Here is an 18,800-nt window from a genome sequence, read left to right on the forward strand (position 1 = left end):
TCCCATTCTTTGCTTTAGCATATCAGCTTTGAAGCCTATATATAAACCACTTCAAGGCCAAAATTGTTAACTGCTTCACAGCTAGCCACCATCATCAAGCTAATCTGCTTGTCTAGGGCAGTGGCTCTCAACCTTTCCAGACTACCGTACTCCTTTCAGGAGTTTGATTTGTCTTCTGTACCCCCCCCCCCAAGTTTCATCTCACCTAAAAACTAATTGCGAATAAAATCAGACATAAAAATACAAGTGTCCAAGCACATTAGTACTGAAAAATTGCTTACTTTCTCATTTTACCATATAATTATAAGAGAAATCAATTGGATATAAATATTGTACTTATATTTCAGTGTATAGTATATAAAGCAGTAGAAACAAATCAATGTCTATATGAAATTTTAGTTTGTACTGACTTTGCTAGTGCTTTTATGTAGCCTGTTGTAAAACTAGGCAAATATCTAGATGAGTTGATGTACTCCCTAGAAGACCTCTGCATATCTGCAGAGATATGCATACCCCTGGTTGAGAACCATTGGTATAAGGCAGCTGAGTGAACCTGTTATTTCATTCATTAGAAAGGACATTGTGTAGGAAATGTATCTTTGTCCTTGTCTTGGAATTGCAACTTAATGCCTGTTTCTGTGCTCTTGTCCATTTCCATTCTTCACCTAGCCCCTTTGCTCCATCCCAGTGGTATGATAACTCTTCTTCCTAATCATTACAATATATTTCCACAAAGCCTATTAACTCCACTTACCATGGTGACGAAGACTCTACAACACATTACATTTTGAAATAAAATTAAAAAAAAAATACTTTCCAATCTCCACATCTGGATCAGCTTGCTTTTGTTGCATCCCACATAACATCCCATTACCAAAACTTTTCTGTCAAAATTGTTTTGGCAGATAACTTTTTTGACCAAATTTGTTCAATAGAAGTGTCTTGTTTCCAAGGAAAGTTTCAATTTGTCATGAAAAAACTGAATGCCCAACAACAGATATTTTGATTTGGAAATGCCACAGCAGTGCCTCATGGGAGCTGTAGTTTGGTGTCCTCATGTCTCCATTCTCTTCTATGGGTCAGATCCCCCAGTTGGACTGGTTATCCCATGATACACTGCTTCCTCTCACCAAGATGAGAAACCATAGTGCATCTTGGGAGATGCAAACTGACCAGGAATTCCAGCATGTAGAAGACCAAGGGGAATATGAAGTGCCTCAAGTACAGTTCACAGGAGCCACTGCGGCAGCATTTCCAGATTGAACTGTTTTGGCTTTCAGCTGAAATATTACAGTTTACAGCCAAAATACTTCATTTTTTTGCCAAAAAGTTAAAATTTTCTGCAAGAAAAAAAATCCTATCAGTTCTCAACCCATGTTCATCGTCAGTTTAGCTTGTAAACTCCTTACAACAATGACCTTGCTTCTTTATTTGCTTGTATAGTGTTCTTAGCACACTGGGCAATAAATAAATAACAAACAAACCAAAGCTTCAGCTTTAGAATATGCAAACACGCAAGCAGTCTTTCAATTTGGACACTGATCCTTTCCTGCTAACTGCCATTTTATGGATGAGAAGAAAATTAAGATCCCTAGTCTTTTTAATGCAACTTAAAAAAAATATGAAATCCTAATTTGAATATTTACATTGATGTTAAGTGGTGCATAGGCCCTGAGTGTGCCACTTCTTCTCAGAGGTGCATTTCACCCTATCTGTGTATTTGGTATTACTATTTATAATGACCTTCAAGTTTTTGGTGGTTTTGTTCACTTTCGGATGCCAACACTGCAATTAAACACCCATAAGTGGCCTGTGTCAGCTGACTTGGGCTTGTGGGGATGTTTAATTGCAGTGTAGACACTTGGGCTTGGGCTGGAGCCCAGGGTCTAGAACCCCACATCGGGGAAGGTCTCAGAGCCTGAACGGCTACACAGCAATGTTTAGACCCACAGTCCGAGCCCCGTGATCCCAAGTCAGCTGACCCAGGCCAGGGGCAGCCGTGTTGCAGGTCTCTCATTCCAGTGTAGCTGTACCATCAGTGTATCTGCTTTCTTCCTATCCAAGCACACTCCTAACAGCAGCAAAGAGAATACCAATGGTTTTCTGTACAGTGCTTCTCTTTTATATTAATCAAGTAAAACTAATTATATATATATAGCTGGATTGTGTAATGTTGCTCTTTCAGGGCTGGCAGATCTATTATGAAGACATACTGGAATATTTATAAAAGTAGATTTAGCTTTATATTAAAATCAAAAACTTACTTGGTAACTTTGTGAGCAGTTTATTTTAATGTTACATACATATATGCTACCCTCAAAAGTATTATTTGAAGCGGTTTACCAACTCTCTCAGTTTTTATTGTGAGTTGTGTAATATTTGGAGTCTCTTGAAGCCCCAGCTACTGGAGTCCTGTAATTATGAGAGAATCTCAGCTTTCATCTAAAAGAAAAGTTTCTAGGCCTTCTGTCATGGAGAAAGCTTGACAATTTGAACCCTAAACTTGAAATAACAGAGGCAAATAAACTCATTTCTTTTAAAATCACATTATTTAAGCCAATCATGATTTTGTGGGGCTTAACTCATTATTTTTGAACATTTTGAACTGGCTGATTATTTTTTGCATGTTATAGTTTATAGATCTAGCGTCTACAGTTCACGAGTGAAACACACTTCAGGCAAACTCAGACAGTCACGTTTGCTGCTGAGGCTAGGCTATCAGATATTCAAAGGTTTGATTATGACTGAGTACTAAAAGGTAATTTAATTTCATTACGTTCAAATTCAAGCAACTCCCACTTGTTTTTTAAGTATAAAATTATCCACTACTCTCGAGAAAAGTTGGGTGAAAGATATTTAAATCACAAACTTGCTTGTTTGTTTTTATTAATTTTGTGACAATTTTATAATTTCAATCCAGGTTCAAATGTTTAATGGCATTCAGATTTTAAAAGAGGGAAAGTGAGAAAGACATTGGTACCATTCCTCAATATAATTAAAGTGCCTATATATACCTGTATTAAACCATCATTGTTTGATTGCAGCTTATTCAAATCATTCAGTACAACCAGATACCAAACGTTCTGTCTCATAGTAGGGTATCATTAAGGTATATGCACCATGAAGACAAAAATTGAAAGGCTCTTCCTATCTGCTTTCTGTGTATGATTTTTCAAGCTACTAATATATCTGCATGTTTCTGAAAGTCAGACATTTATGGGGTAAAATCATTCACCATTTAATGTGAAGAATATCAGTGAAGAACTATAACTGTCCTCTTTGGAGTTTGTGCTCTTTTAGTTCCTTTCCTCATTAGTTTTTGTGCGTTTAAGTTCCTTTTCTCAGTAATAATTGCACACATCATTTGTAATTAATTAACTATGTTAACCATGCTTGTAACTAACAGCATTCCTAGGAAGGTTTACCATTTGCTGTTCCATTTTGAAAGCAATTAACATACGGGCCCTAATTCAGGACTGCATTCTGAGCTCTTTATGCCACTCCTCTTGGAAGGAAGGAACCAAGAACTTTCCTACTGCAGGTGCATTTTCCTCGTGCAGGGCTATGGTAATAGTCCTATGCTGGTCACCACCACAGCCCAGTTTTACGGAGGAGGGAAGGGTATGTGACTGGAGTGCTCTGCATTTCAATTATCCTGGACTGCTGGATGATCCACTGGGGACTGTTGCAGTTTGGGGGCCAGGTGTACAGCACTATAACTTCCACAGCTCGAGAGGTGCATAGCTCAGATTAAGCCATCTTGGCCCTGCCCTTCTGAGTTGCACAACAGAGTTAAGATCATAGACTACTAGCACTTTTCCCCATAAAACCACAGTTTAGTACCTACTGAGCCAAAACTTGTTAAATTTGGCTGAGTAAAATTAAGCCTGCTTTGTTTAGTGGAAAAAACCCACAAAAGCTTTATTTGGATTGCCTATAAAAGCTTAAACATGAATATTTAATTCAGAATGTTGTCTACATTCACTTTCAAAAACATCATCACTGATGCATTGAGCAATTTTATCTCAAAGAGAATAAGACTACAAATGCAACTCTCCTTCTATTCATTCTGATCAATTGCATCAAAATCAATTTTTTAAAATATATAAAACATGCTAATATAACAATAATGGGTTGAAGGCTTTTTTAAATTGTAAAGATGTAAATGAAAAGTAGAAGAGAACTCCCATAAATGATGCTTTCTGATGGATTAAATAAATTAATGCATTTTTCCATAGTACTTTTAGAATTAATACCCAATACTATCTAACCACTCTAATGAATGGTATAGTAAGATACTATCAAATGAGGGATGGGAGCTATTCACCCTCAAGTTTTTTTGTAGATTATTTTACTAAAGGTAGCATTGAGATCAAAGCCATATGAAACTGAACAGGACAACAGTGGAGAAAAAAGCATGCTAAAGTTATAAGCATCTTCCCTTCCTGTTGTCAGTGTTCAAGACAGTACCAAAGTTCCAACTAGGCTGCACTGTGCAGCTACAAAACAAGTACAACTGCCATGAGACTCGGTACTGCCATTGGTAACTAATTTCTGGAGTGAAGCTACATATGTATAAATGAATTACTGGGCTAAGATTCCATTGAGTGACATGGGTGTCGCTGTCTTCTCCCCTTTGTCCCACCCAATCCTTCTCCCTGTATCTCCAAACACAAAGTTTGGATGATTTAACAGGATACGCTTACCTGTGGCACCCTTAGACCAGTGCAGCTGTATAGGCCCCACACTCTAACACACCTGTCTCTGCAGGGTGCCGTCTACTCCCAAGCCCTCCACTTTAGGTTTTGAAAGCTCCATCCCCTGGCTTCCTCATTCATGCAGGGGAATCACCAGAGACCCAAAAGCCACACAGATAGGTACACTGCAGCAAATTCCCCCTGTGCATTAGGGTGGTCGCAGGTAGGGAAGTGAAGGCTAGAGGAAATTAAGGGTGTGTAGAGATAGAGGAAAACTAGTGATATTCAGCAAGAGCACATACTGGGTTTTTATACATATGTGCTTATGCTTCTCCTAGGATCAAAACCTCTAAGGCCATTCCCAATACTAACCTAACCTGCTTTCTAGCACTTTTCTCTGGGCACAACACAGCTATCTGAAATTCCTTAAAAACCTGACAAAATCCTACTAGCAATCTCCTCCTATCAATTCATGATGCTTCATAACTATGTGCACAGAGGTAAGCCCTAAAACCCTTTGCCTGAAGCTAGATTTGCATATTGGGCAAGATAAGTGTAAGTTACACCAGCACCATCTGTTGGCAGCTCAGAATGCTTGTACTGCATACATGTATTGAAAATACATTACAAGTATATTAACCTAAAAGTTTCATACTGTGTCAGTTTGATGCATGCTCTAAGCATGAAATATTTCATAGCCGGGTAAAAATCATCCATAGACAGGGTTCAACATTTTTGAAGTGCTTCAGTTTGGTTCAAATGACAGAATTAAAAATATTTCTGAATTGCTTTATACTTGTAAAAGGCCTCCGACAAGAAAGCCAGGTCAGTTCAGAAGCTTTCAGATACCATGGTGCTGAATCAAGTATAGTTGAAATGAGATGTATAGCTGATAACTGTGATGCTGTGACACGCAGTATTATCTTGTAAACAGGCGCTCACAAAAATTGCTCTTCTTAGTTTGTGATAACCATGTAGAAGAGGTGTGCATGTATGTTCACCAAAAAGGAGTACAGGACTGAGTATTCAATTCATTTGCTTTAACATTTAAGGAAAAAAATAGTTTAGCTTGGCCCATTCACAACTCCAGCTCTGAAGAGCTTCACAATTTGAGGTTTTCAGAATTTGAGTCTGGATCCAAATTTGGTGGCATTTGAGGCTAATAAAAACTGTAACCATTTGCTGGAAGTGTTCAGATACTTAGTTCCCAAAAAGTAAACTGGAGGTTTTTAACGAAGTAGAACAATATGAGGGAGAAAGCAAGACCTTGTAGGAGGGCAGGGTGGTTAAACACAATTCTGGAAGTTTTGGGGAAATGTTTTTAAAATACCCGACTCTTGGTCAAACCTGGTGCATTCCAACAACCAAAAATTGTACTTTACAAGTATTGGAAGAAACCCAGAACTAAGTTTACTTTGGCAGGGCTGATTTAAGAATCTCTAGACAGGACAATCCCACCAGAGGCCAGGAAATCATCCACAAATGTCTTTAAATTACATGGCAAAGTTTTAATAACAAGCAATAAAACAACACTTCAAAATGCTTAATCTAAACAACCTAAGGATTCCAATTAATAAAGCTAATAAGCTAAGTTTTTTCCACTACAACCCCAACATTTCCTTCAAACTGTAGGTCAGAGATTTTCCTCTGTTCGAGTTCTATCTCTTATGAGTCTGAGTGCTTATCACGTCAGTAAGAGCCAGCTATTTTTTTTAAAAAGGCATTATACTTCTGCTGCTCCTCACTATACTCTTACTTTGGAGTCATTTTGTTAAGCAGGATGGCTATTAAAGTGTGTGTGCTGTGTTTCATTACTGTGAAACTTGAAACTGCTCTGTATTTTTTTAAAAAAGTCAGGAAGCAGTTTGCCTCTGTTTCTTCTACTTGACACATGTGAGCTCAGATTTAAAAAGCCTAGCCTCCCTTCTGGAGCCTGCACTGTGCATAAGTAAATAGTTGTGAATGCAGTTCATATACCTTTCAGATATCTGTCTGAGCCTGATAGCTAGCTCAATAAATGCTAATTTGTGCCTGCAAAATAGCAGTCATCAAAAGTGAGGCTGGGATTCCAACCAGGCTGGAAATCAAATACAAAATGTTTTACATGGCTCTAAAGGTATTTTATGTTGTTGTACGAGTCCAACATGACCAGCAAGGTTTTTTGTTTTTTTTAAAAGGTAACTAAATATGTGGGCAAGTTTCATGTGCTCCTTTATTCCAAACATTATGGGTCAAATAGCATTCCACACCTAAGTGATGTCAAACTCTCTCTTTCTCTCTCCCCTCCCATTCCCCGCTGCATTTCTTGGACATCCCAGATGGCTGGTTTATGCTTGTCCTTTGTGTCCCAGAATTCTGTTGTGTGGTGTGTATGTATTCATACTACAAGCATGATGCTGATCTACATAGTAGGGAGGGACAGATCAATAGATTTTCTTTTATTTAATTTTTCAGCTATATGGCACAGATTTGCATATAGACTCATAGACTTTAAGGTCAGAAGGGACCATTATGATCATCTAGTCTGACCTTCTGCACATATACCTTATATAAATTTCATAACCTACCCCCAAGGGGTGTCACAGCAGAAGTGGACTAAACTATCTGAGTATCTGGGGAACCAAAATTCAAATCTTGCTGCTTCTTGCTCCATAACATTTGTAAAATTGTCCTTTTCACTCTGCTAGGACACCAAAGTTCCCATCCCAGCCCTTGAAGGTTCCGGTCTTCCATTATTGTAACCCTCCTGTCCACTGCCTTCTCTTCCTTCAAAAAAAAACAACAAGAAACAGAAATTGTGCACATTTGTATAAATACTAAGTTTGATTGTACCTTCATCATCCTTTATATATCACTTGTTTTTTATGGCCCAATCTTGCCATGAACTTATGGTCCATTTATACAACCAAACAGGACCACAATTAAGTCATTAACTTGTACAGAACACATTGCAGAACAGGGGCTTTAGATTTTAAAGTTCTTCTTAACAGGTATTTTATCATTGTATCTCTTTGTACTGCCAGATGAGAACCTCGCTATACTCACATGTAACAACCTTGATTATACACCGTACTCTACTAGCAATATCAGCATGATATTGTGGCACTCATCATAGATTTTAAAATATCAGCAATGTACTGAATTTGACAGTTTTTTGAGGCAATGTTTCCAGATTCCCTTGTTATTTTGTTTTCCTAGATTACTCCTTTGAAAAGTCGAAGAGATAGGTCACTCCTCTTGTAGTAACTTGTCTACAAGTGTAGACCCTCGTATTGTCCCTTCATAGACAGACGTAGAGGACAGGATGCCAGAGGCTTGAAAAGTGACTTAGTCAGGGTTGCTAAAACAAGGTTCAAGTTCCTGGCTGGTACAGACTTTGCCACCAGAAGGAACACTTGAATCATACCTTCAGGAAGTGGGCACTGACAGAGTAGGAAAATACAGAATAGGTGTCTACTGATAGATGAAACACACGGATGGCTGCCAGGTGCAGCCTGAGGGAACTACTAGGCAGATCCCCAGGATTTTAAGAGAAAGAGGTAGTCTAGTAGTACATCTGGAATTTTTGCCCATAAAAGGAGAAATTCCTCATTGGTCGCACCAAAACAAATCTTTTGCACTTTTTTTTGTAACATTTCTTACTGCTTCTCAAGATAACCTGGACATCAGCTGAACAGACCTTTTCTATCTCTGACATCCATCCAAATACCATGTCCTCAGGTGAAGCGTGGCTTGGTTCAGGTGGCAAGTCCATGATTGGTCCTGGGTTAATAGCTGATGTATCAAAGGAAGGCGGAAGGGAGGTTGCAGAAGCACAGTGTACCAGAATTGTGAGGCCCCAGCCTGGTGCTATAAGGATTATTTGCACTTTGTCTTATCTTATTTTCTTCAACAGTTGAAGTAGTAAGGTAATTTGGGGAAATGGGTGTTATAAAGCTCCTGACCGTTGCATGAGAAACATATCACCCAGAGAGCCTGGGCTGCAACCCTCCTAGACCAAAACTCCTTGCACATGTTCACATGGGACATGATGAGATCTCTGAATGGGAGATACCACACCTGAAACACCTCCTGGAGAGTTGGATTGTACACTGCTCACTTGTGTGCTGTGGAGAAATGTCTGCTCAGATAATCTGCCAGAATGTTGTACACCTTATTAGGAGTCAGGGTAACCTAGATGGGAATGTATCAGTTCCAAAGTGTGATAGCCTCCGTGCAGAGCTGTGAAGAGTGTGCTCTTCTGTACTTGTTGATATAATAGATGCCATGATAGCATCTGATAGCACCTAGATTGACTGGCTGCAGATGCAAGAGGGAATTGTTTACAGACCAATCGGACTGCTCTTAGCTCCTACACATTGATGTGAAGCATAGACTTCTGAGGAGACCACGTTCTTTGGGCAACTTGTCCCTCCATGCATGCTTCTCACCCTAAGAGGAATGCATCTGTGGTTACACTCTTTGTTGGAACTGGGAAGCTGAACAGTGCCCCCACATATACAGGGCCGGTGCAACCATTTAGGCGACCTAGGTGGTCGCCTAGGGCACTGGGATTTGGGGGGCGCCATTTTCTTCAGCAGCCACCGCGGTGGCCGGATCTTCGGCCGCCCCGGTCACCGCTGGCATTTAGGCGGAGGGAGCTGGGGCAGGGGAGTGCGGGGAGGGCCTCCTGCAGCAAGTAAGAGGGGGGTGGCACACAGGGGAACTCCCCGCCCCAGCTCACCCGTGACCCGCCTCCTCCCCGAGCATACCGTGGCTGCTTCACTTCTCCCACCTCCCAGGCTTGCGGCGCCTAAGCTGATTGGTGCCTCAAACCTGGGAGGCAGGAGAAGTGAAGCAGCTCACCCCTGCCCCACCTCCACCCCGAGCAGGGGTGAGCTGGAGTGGGAGGGGTGCCTCAGGGCGGAGGGGGGAGCTGCCATGGAGGGGGGCGCCTCAGGACAGGGGGCTGCAAGGTGTAAGTTTCGCCTAGGGCATGAAACGTCCTTGCACCGGCCCTTTTCTCTGTCCTCCCACCAAGTAAGGGAGGCTAAGACCCTTTGGGGAATTAGAAACTTGTAAGTCAAGACTATGTTTGCTAGAGTGTAGATAATCCACAACTAGGATTGTAGACATCTCAGGTGAAGCTTCGCAAACAGTGTCACATAAGTACTTGGGGCTATATAACCCCGAAGTGCCATGCAGGTCAACACAGAAACTACAGCTTGTATGGATTCACTTTATAAGCCCAATGATGGAAAGGAAGCAGTTGTCTGGAAAGTATGCCCTGGCCGTTACAGTATCCAGCCTTCCCCCAATACATTCTATTCACTGTGAGGGTTCCAGGGTGGAATTCTCTAGGTTCACTCTGAGACCTAATATCTCAAAGAGATCTAGAAGTATGGTGGTTGCTTCTCTTGTTTCTTGGTGTAATTGTCTCTTTAGGAGCCAATCAACTAAATAAAGGTATTGTCCCTTGTCAATGAAAGTGAATTGCCACCACTAACAGCACATTAGTAAATGCTTTTAGCACCACTCAGAGTCCAAAGGGGCCCACCACAAATCTTAGAAATCTCCTGTGTGCTGGATGAATGTCCACATGAAAGTATCAACTATCAGAGGGGTAGCCGTGTTAGTCTGGATCTGTAAAAAGCAACAAAGAGTTCTGTGGCACCTTATAGACTAACAGATGTATTGGAGCATAAGCTTTTGTGGGAAAGCTTATGCTCCAATACATCTGTCACATGAAAGTAGGCATCTTTGAGACAGACAGCTGTGAACAAATTGTCTGGTTCTATGGATGGATGACAGGTCACCATTCTGAACATTAGGCAACGGATGAAATTGTTCAGTTCCCTGAGGTCCAGAATGGGTCTCTATCTCCCTATCCTCTTGGAGATGAGGAACTACTTCAAGTACAAACCCATTTCTGTTGCTGCGGGAGATTCTAGTTCTATTGCTTCCAGTTCAAGGAGACACTCTACCTCCCGCAGAATAATCCTCTTGTGAAATGGGTCCCTGAAAGAGGACAGGGGGTGGGGACTGGGGATGGAAGAGAACTGGATGGTATACCCTATCTGTTCAAAATGGTTTGCATCCAGGCAAATAGGTAGTTGGAAATTCAGCCTTCAATCAGAGGGAAAGACCATAGAGGTTGTACAGATCCGGAGGACAAATGATGTGTGGTTCCCAAAGGTCCAATGAAAATGCAGGTTTTGAGAGTGGTAGTGGTTGGGAAGTGAAAGACTGTTGACCTCATGCACCCTTTCTGTTTGTCCTTTGATGCTAACATGGTGGGTCATACTATTGCTGAAGATAAAAAGTATGTAAGGGCTGGTCATTTAAATTGCGGCTTACTGGATTTCCTCTTGAGTGACGGTGTGTAAATACCCAGCGATTGCAATTTGGCTTGGAAGTCTTTTCATGAGTGGAGACACTCATCCATCTTTGCAGTGAACAGAGCATCACATTCAAATGGAAGGTCCTCTGCCAGCTTGAAGCTCCTTAGAGATTCCCAAGAAGGAGTGTCACAATGAAAGTCTCATCACCCCAGCAGTCAGCATGGACCTTGCCACCATGTCTGCTATGTTCAAGCCAGTATGAAGTGTTGATTTCATTGCCAGATTTTTTTCATCAGTCAGGGCCTGGAACTAGTTTCTAACATACTGGGGCAGCTGATTGGCAAAGCCAGCCAATCTGTCAGATGATAAAATCATACTTGGCCATCAGAGCTTAGCAGTTTGAGACTTGAAACTGCAGAGAGGCTGAGAAAAATGCCTTTCTTATGTGGCATGGCCTTGAGTTGTCTCCGTTTGCTATGCTCAGTGGCCACTGACACTACCAGTGCTTTGGGAGGTGGGTGAGCAAATAGTACTCCAACCTTTTTGCTGGTACAAGATACGTCTTTTCAGCCCACATGGATACTGGTGGGATCATGGCAGGTGTCTGCCAGCAGGCCCTGGCAGGTTGAGGATAGCCACATGACTAGGAAGTGCCACTATACTCAGAGCCAAGCTATGCAAGATATCCAGCAGTGTGCATGGTGCCTCCTGAACCTCTTCCATGGGGATCTGAAGTGACTCTGAAGGCTTTAGGATCACCAAGGCATGGTGGGGAAGCTGGAACCATAACCTCATCTGGGGAAAAAGAGAAGAGGTCACAAGCATGTTCCTGTTGCTTGTCTGCTAATGCTGCTGAAGTTGGGCCTCTTTAGGAGGCTGAAGAAGTCCCTCCCCTACTCTTGGAGCCCTAGATCTGCTTGAGTCCCTTGTGTTACAAGGTGGGCATATTGGGCAGTAGTCTTGAGGATTTTCAAGGCCCATCACTGTCACTGTGGAATCTCATATCCTCCTCACTGCAGGGCCCCAGGGTGATGGGTACCAGTGGCTATAGAAGGGGATATTCTCTTGAATAAGAGTAGTGAGATACCCTGGAGACTCCTGATGTCCCATCTGGGCTCAATCCCCTCCAGGTGCTCTCTGGGGGATAGTTTGGGAGTGGGTGTCTGTTACAGACCTGTTCCGACTTTGACTGTTCAGAGCCCAGATTTAGTGAAGAAGCCACTGGTATCCAAGGAGATGGTGAAGACTTGTCTCTACTCATTGATAGTACCAGTGACAGTCTGGCTTGAGCCTTACTTGTACACAGGAACAGAGTGGAGTACTGTAGTGATACCAGTACTGGCTGAAGTCCCGGGACCAGACACTGGAGTCTTGAAAGGAAAGGTGACTCTGGTTCCAGGAGTAATAGAAAGTGTTCTGGAGCCAGGAAGCAAGCCAATGTTTAGTCATTTCTATAGCTTGTAGAGAGTGCTGGATCTGGTGGTACCAGTGAAGGTTTTCATTCTGCAGAAACAATCCATGGTACTGGAGGGTGGTTTTGCCCTTCAAAGAAGTCCCACTCCGGCTCTTCCTGGTATCAGATGGTCCCGCCTTGGAGCATGACTTTGTAGGAGATGGGCATTTCTGCTCCTTTTAGAGGGCTTGGATGGGGAGCCTTCCCTCTTGTCCTTATGGAAATAGTATATTTGCTCTGTCTCTGTTCTCCAGAGTCTCTTAGAGCCAGCGGTGGGAGTGTAGGAACTGAGCTATCCAGGACCGAAAAAGGGCCACTCCTACTTTCTTCAGGCCAACATACAGAGGTTTCTCCCCAGTCAGAGGTTGTTCTTGCCTTCATGTCTTTCTCCATGAGGAAATTTTAGAGCCCAAACTTCCTGGACTGCTTGGTCCTACTCAGAAAAAACCTGCAGCTACTGAACCTAGAACAGATGTGAGTTTTCCCCAGGCAAGACAAGCAGGTTTCATGAAAGTCCATGATTGTGAAAAGTTTGGGTCACTTCATGCAATTTTTGAAGTTGAAGATCCTTGATATGCTCTCCTGCAATCACAGGAAGGTTGGGGAAGGGAGTTAACAGCAACAGCTCCCTGGCCTGGAGAGAGGGTTTCCAAAAGTAGGGAATCAAATCCCTAAAACTATCTCCTAACTCACTTTACTAAAAAAAATAGCTTCCTATGAACTTTAAAAAAGACTTAAAAAATTATTTACAGAGAAAGGCAGAAGAAGTCAACACGCTATCCTAGACTACAAGCAGTAATCAAGAACTAAGCTCGTGGTGGTCCGGCAGCCCCTTTTATTCCCTTAGTGCAGAGCATGAGGCAAGCACATGTGCATGGGCAGACCAGACAGACACCTGAACGGAAAAATCTCTGGCCTTGGTGCATGGAGCACATGTACAGCCTGAAGTGCACTACATAAGGGACAATGACTCAAAACAGAACTAAAGGTTTGTTCTATTTTGTTTTTTGTTTTTTTAAGTATATTACAATGCACAGTCCTTCAAGTTTTCCTGTATTATTTCATTTTGGAGCAGGATTGGACCCAAATACTTGATCAGCAGAGCCCACAACTACAATTTTGGCCATGTACATTGGCTGGTATCATGGTTCTACATTCTTCCTTTTCAAAAGGAGTGAAGTCCAGAAATGGTTGCTTTGGTAAATGGGAGGTTTAGGCCTGGTCTACATTACGCGTTTATACCGAATTTAGCAACATTAAACTGAATTAACCTTGCACCCGTCCACACAACGAAGCCCTTTATTTTGATATAAAGGGCTCTTAATACCGATATCTGTACTCCTCCCCGACGAGGGGAGTAGCGCTGAAATCGGTATTGCCATGTCGGATTAGAGTTAGTGTGGCTGCAATTCGACGATATTGGCCTCCGGGCGCTAGCCCACAGTGCACCATTGTGACCGCTCTGGACAGCAATCTGAACTTGGATGCACTGGCCAGGCAGACAGGAAAAGCCCCGCAAACTTTTGAATTTCATTTCCTGTTTGCCCAGCGTGGAGCGCTGATCAGCATGGACTGTGTGGGAGATATTGGATCTGATCGCTTTATGGGGAGACAAATCTGTTCTATCAGAGCTCCGTTCCAGAAGATGAAATGCCAAAGCATTTGAAAAAATCTCCAGACAGAGGCCACAGCAGGGACTCAACACAGTGCTGTGTGAAAAGCGTAACGGAAAGCCAAAGAATCAAATGGACGCTCATGGAGGGAGGGAGGGGGGACTGAGGACTCCAGCTATCCCACAGTCCCTGCAGTCTCTGAAAAGCATTTGCATTCTTGGCTGAGCTCCCAATGCCTGAAGGGTCAAAAACATTGTCCCGGGTGGTTCAGGGTATATGTCGTCAATTTACCCCCCACACCCCCGTGAAAGAAAAGGGAAAAAAATAGTTTCTCGCTTTTTTTCAATGTCACCATATGTCTACTGCATGCTGCTGGTAGATGCGGTGCTGCAGCGCTGAACAGCAGCACTCCCTCCTCTTCCTTTCCTGATGGCAGACAGTACAAAATGGTTGAAAACCGTCCTCATCATCCCGTGAGTGCTCCTGGCTGGCCTCGGTGAGGTCGGCCGGGGGCGCCTGGGCAAAAATGGGAATGACTCCCTGTAGTGAGGCGGCCTGGCTCCCGGCCGCTCCTGAGAGGGAGGAGCCAGAATAGCCGCCACAGTGGGCAGAACCATTGCCGCCTGTCCCCGCCCCCAGAAGTCAAGGGGCGGGACAGGAAGTATAAAAGCCCCGGCCCAGCGCTCAGTTGCAGCCCGGCGGCCAGAGAGGAGAGACGCTCCTGACCGAGCTCCTGCTGGACCGAGCCTGCCCCGAGCCAGGTACCCTGAAGAAGGCTGGCCGAGCCTTCCCTGAGCCCGGTATCCTGAAGTGGACTGGCTGAGCCTTCCCCGAGGACGGTACCCCGAGGAGGACTGGCCGAGCCTTCCCCGGGCCCAGTATCCCGAGGAGCGACCCGAGCGTAACCCCGACCCGCGTCCTGAGGAGCAGCCCAAGCTAGCCGACATTCAGCACGACGAGGAGCCCATGGTGTGGGACCCAGCGCCGGACCCCAGTACTGAGCAGGTACCCATGGAGGGGGAAATGGAAAGTAGCCCGGGGGTAGCTGACCCCAGTCTGGCTACAGCAGATGTTGAGCCGATGTCGGTGTGTTGCGGTCAGGACCCCACCAACCCAGCAGCAGACTAACTGCTGCTGTTAGGGCCCGGGCTGGGACACAGTGGAGTGGGTGGGCCTGTGTCCCCCCTGCCACCCCACTCATGGGTGGCAGTCTTCCCCTCACCCCAGCGCTCAGACAGAGAAGTCTGGACTTACCAGTTGGTTGCTCAGCTCCTACCAAGGACCTGAGCCCTGAACTATTGCTGTTGCTCAGCTCCTGCCAAGGACCTGAGCCCTGAACTTTTACTCTCGCTCAGCTCCTGCCAAGGACCTGAGCCCTGAACTATTGCTGTCGCTCAGCTCCTGCCAAGGACCTGAGCCCTGAACTATTGCTCTCGCCCAGCTCCTGCCAAGGACGGGAGCCCTGAACTATTGCTCTCGCTCAGCTCCTGCCAAGGATCTGAGCCTAGAACTGCTGTTTTGCTGCCCCGCCCTGACTGAGGACCTGGGCTTAAACTACTGACTCTGTGTGCTCAGCCCCTGCCTGAGGGTCTGAGCCTAGAACTGCTGTTTGGTGCCCGCCCTGACTGAGGGGTTGGGCTTCATTGACTGTTTGTTTTGCTCAGCCACTGCCTGAGGGTGGACCTTCGGAGACTGACTTGCGGATTTAGGCCGTGTAGTGACGCGGCCTGGCTCCCGGCTGCACCTGAGACGGCCGAGCCCCCACACCAGACGCTCACACGTGGTGCCTTCTCTGAGGCGGCCTCGCCCAGGATGTGGGCGCAAGCTCTTGACGCCGGTGAAAAGGGGGCCGCGGGAGAGAAGCCTCCCGCCAGAGAGATGGATCTGTCCCAGATCCTGGCCCTCATGACGGAGAGCCAGGAGCGACAACAGGCGGCCCAGTAGCGACAGCAACAGGAGCAGCAGGCCACCCACCAACAACAGCAGCAGCAGCTCGTTGAGCAGCTAGGATCCCAGCAACGGCAGCTCATTCAAGACCTGGTCACCCAGCACCAGGACTTTCAGCGGCAATGTGTCCAGCAGCTCGCAGAGGCACTGACTCGACTGGGGGAACCCCAGCCAGGAGGTGCTGCAGGGGCCCCGCGACCCAGCCCCCCAATTCGGCTGACGAAGATGGGGCCCGGCGACGACCCCGAAGCCTTTCTCGTCACATTTGAGTGGGTGGCCGTCGTCGCTGGCTGGGCCCAGGACCAATGGGCCACCATCCTGGCCCCATACTTAACGGGGACTGCTCAGACGGTCTATCGAGGCTTGTCTGTGGAGACAGCCCACGACTACAGCCAGGTGAAAGCCGCTATTCTGGACACCCTGGATATGAGTCCAGAGACCTACTGACAGTGGTTTAGAAGCCTGGCATATCCTCCAGGGGCCCGGCCTCGGATAGTGGCCCAGGAGCTTCGAGAGACCTGCAAAAAGTGGCTGCAGCCCGAACGCCGGACATCAGAGGAGCTGATGGAGCAGGTAGTACTAGAGCAGTTCGCCCATGTACTCCCGCCGCGAGGAAGATCCTGGGTCCTCCGCCATAGGCCGGCGACAGTGGCCACAGCTGTTACGTTAATGGAGGACTTCCTTGCAGCTGAAGCCCCGCTGGGTTCGGCTGGCCGGACAGCCCCGCCCCGGACGGAGCGCCCCAACCCAGAAAAGAAGGGGGTGCCCACCCTCCCAGACGTACGAGTTTCCTCCCGTGGAGCACAGGCCCGGACCCGTACCGCCGCGTCCTCCAGGAGACCCGCTCGGACCCCGGTGCCCGCAGCAAGAGGGGACTACCGGAACCCGCCTGGAGGTAACCCCGGGACCCGGTCACGGACGGGACAAGCAGACCTGGGGCCCTGTTTCTCCTGTGGAGAGTATGGTCATTTACAGCGGGACTGCCCAGGACTGGAGTGTACATTTGGCCAGGTTTACTCAGGGGAAGGCCGTGCCCGGCCTTGGCAAGTGGCCAAGATCACCGTGCCCGCGGTCGTTGAGGGGCGCCCGACGGTGGCCCTCCTCGATTCAGGCTGCGGCCAGACCTGGGGAAGATTCAGCTTCAGTGTATCCACGGGGATGTACGGCCCTACCCAAGTACCCGGGCCCAACTGACTATTGATGGGGTCACCCGGCTGATGACAGTGGGACTCACTCCACGGCTGGCGTACCCGGTGATCCTGGGTCGGGACTGGCCTGAATTCCCCGCCGTACTACGCCGCCACGCCGAGGGCAGCCCGCAGGTCATGCCAGCCTTGGAAGGGGAGGCCCCAGAGACTGAGGAAGACGAGGTAGAAGCCCCCGACCACACCAACCCAACGGAAGGACGTGAAGATCCTCCCCCCGGAGTGGGGGAGGATCCCTCAGCACCCACGGACTTTTGCCGGGATCAACGGGCCGACCCTACACTCACGCGGGCATACGACCAGCTGGCCTCCGTGGATGGGACGGTCCTCAACCCCCATCAAGCGGTGCAGTGGCCGCACTTTGAGCTGCGGCAGGAGCGCCTGTATCGCGTCGAGAGGGACCCCCGCACGGGGGATACCCGGACACAACTCCTCGTGCCTCGGTGTCACCGCCGGGCGGTCATGAAACTGGCCCACGACATCCCTGTGGCTGGGCACCTCGGTCACGAGAAGACCCTGGCTCGGATCCTGGGGCGCTTCTTCTGGCCCGGGGTACACCAGGAGGTAAAGAATTATTGCAACTCTTGCCCGGAATGCCAGTTGGCTGCCCCAGCACGAACTCCCAAGGCACCGCTGGTCCCGATGCCTCTGATTGAGACCCCTTTGAGCGGGTGGCCATGGACCTGGTGGGGCCTCTCCCTAAGAGCAGCGCAGGGTTCCAATACATCTTGGTGATAATGGACTATGCTACCAGGTTCCCCGAAGCAATCCCTCTCCAGACCATCACAGCCCGCACCATCGCAGCTGAGCTGGTGAAGGTCTTCGCCCGTGTCAGCCTGCCCCGGGAGATCCTCACGGATCAGGGGACCAACTTTACGTCCCGGATGCTCCAGCAGGTGTGCGAACTCCTGAGCCCTGAACTATTGCTGTCGCTCAGCTCCTGCCAAGGACCTGAGCCCTGAACTATTGCTGTCGCTCAGCTCCTGCCAAGGACCTGAGCCCTGAACTATTGCTGTCGCTCAGCTCCTGCCAAGGATCTGAGCCTAGAACTGCTGTTTTGCTGCCCCGCCCTGACTGAGGGCCTGGGCTTAAACTACTGACTCTGTATGCTCAGCCCCTGCCTGAGGGTCTGAGCTAGAACTGCTGTTTTGCTGCCCCGCCCTGACTGAGGGCCTGGGGCTTAAACTACTGACTCTGTTTGCTCAGCCCCTGCCTGAGGGTCTGAGCCTAGAACTGCTGTTTGGTGCCCGCCCTGACTGAGGGGTTGGGCTTCATTGACTGTTTGTTTTGCTCAGCCCCTGCCTGAGGGTCTGAGCTCGTGGACCTTCGGAGACTGACTTGCGGATTTAGGCCGTGTAGTGACGCGGCCTGGCTCCCGGCCGCACCTGAGACGGCTGAGCCCCCACACCGGACGCTCACACTCCCGGTCATTCCCTTCTTTAAGCTTCTCCTGGAGAGGCAGACGGTGCAAAAGCTTTGGTAACCGTCCTCATCATAGCAGCTGGAGGCTGAGCTCCTCCCGCTCCTTTCATGTCTAATGAAGATTCTGTACTGCCTGGACTATC

This window comes from Mauremys reevesii, linkage group 10 (assembly GCF_016161935.1).
Source record: "Mauremys reevesii isolate NIE-2019 linkage group 10, ASM1616193v1, whole genome shotgun sequence".
Lineage (NCBI taxonomy): Eukaryota > Metazoa > Chordata > Testudines > Geoemydidae > Mauremys > Mauremys reevesii.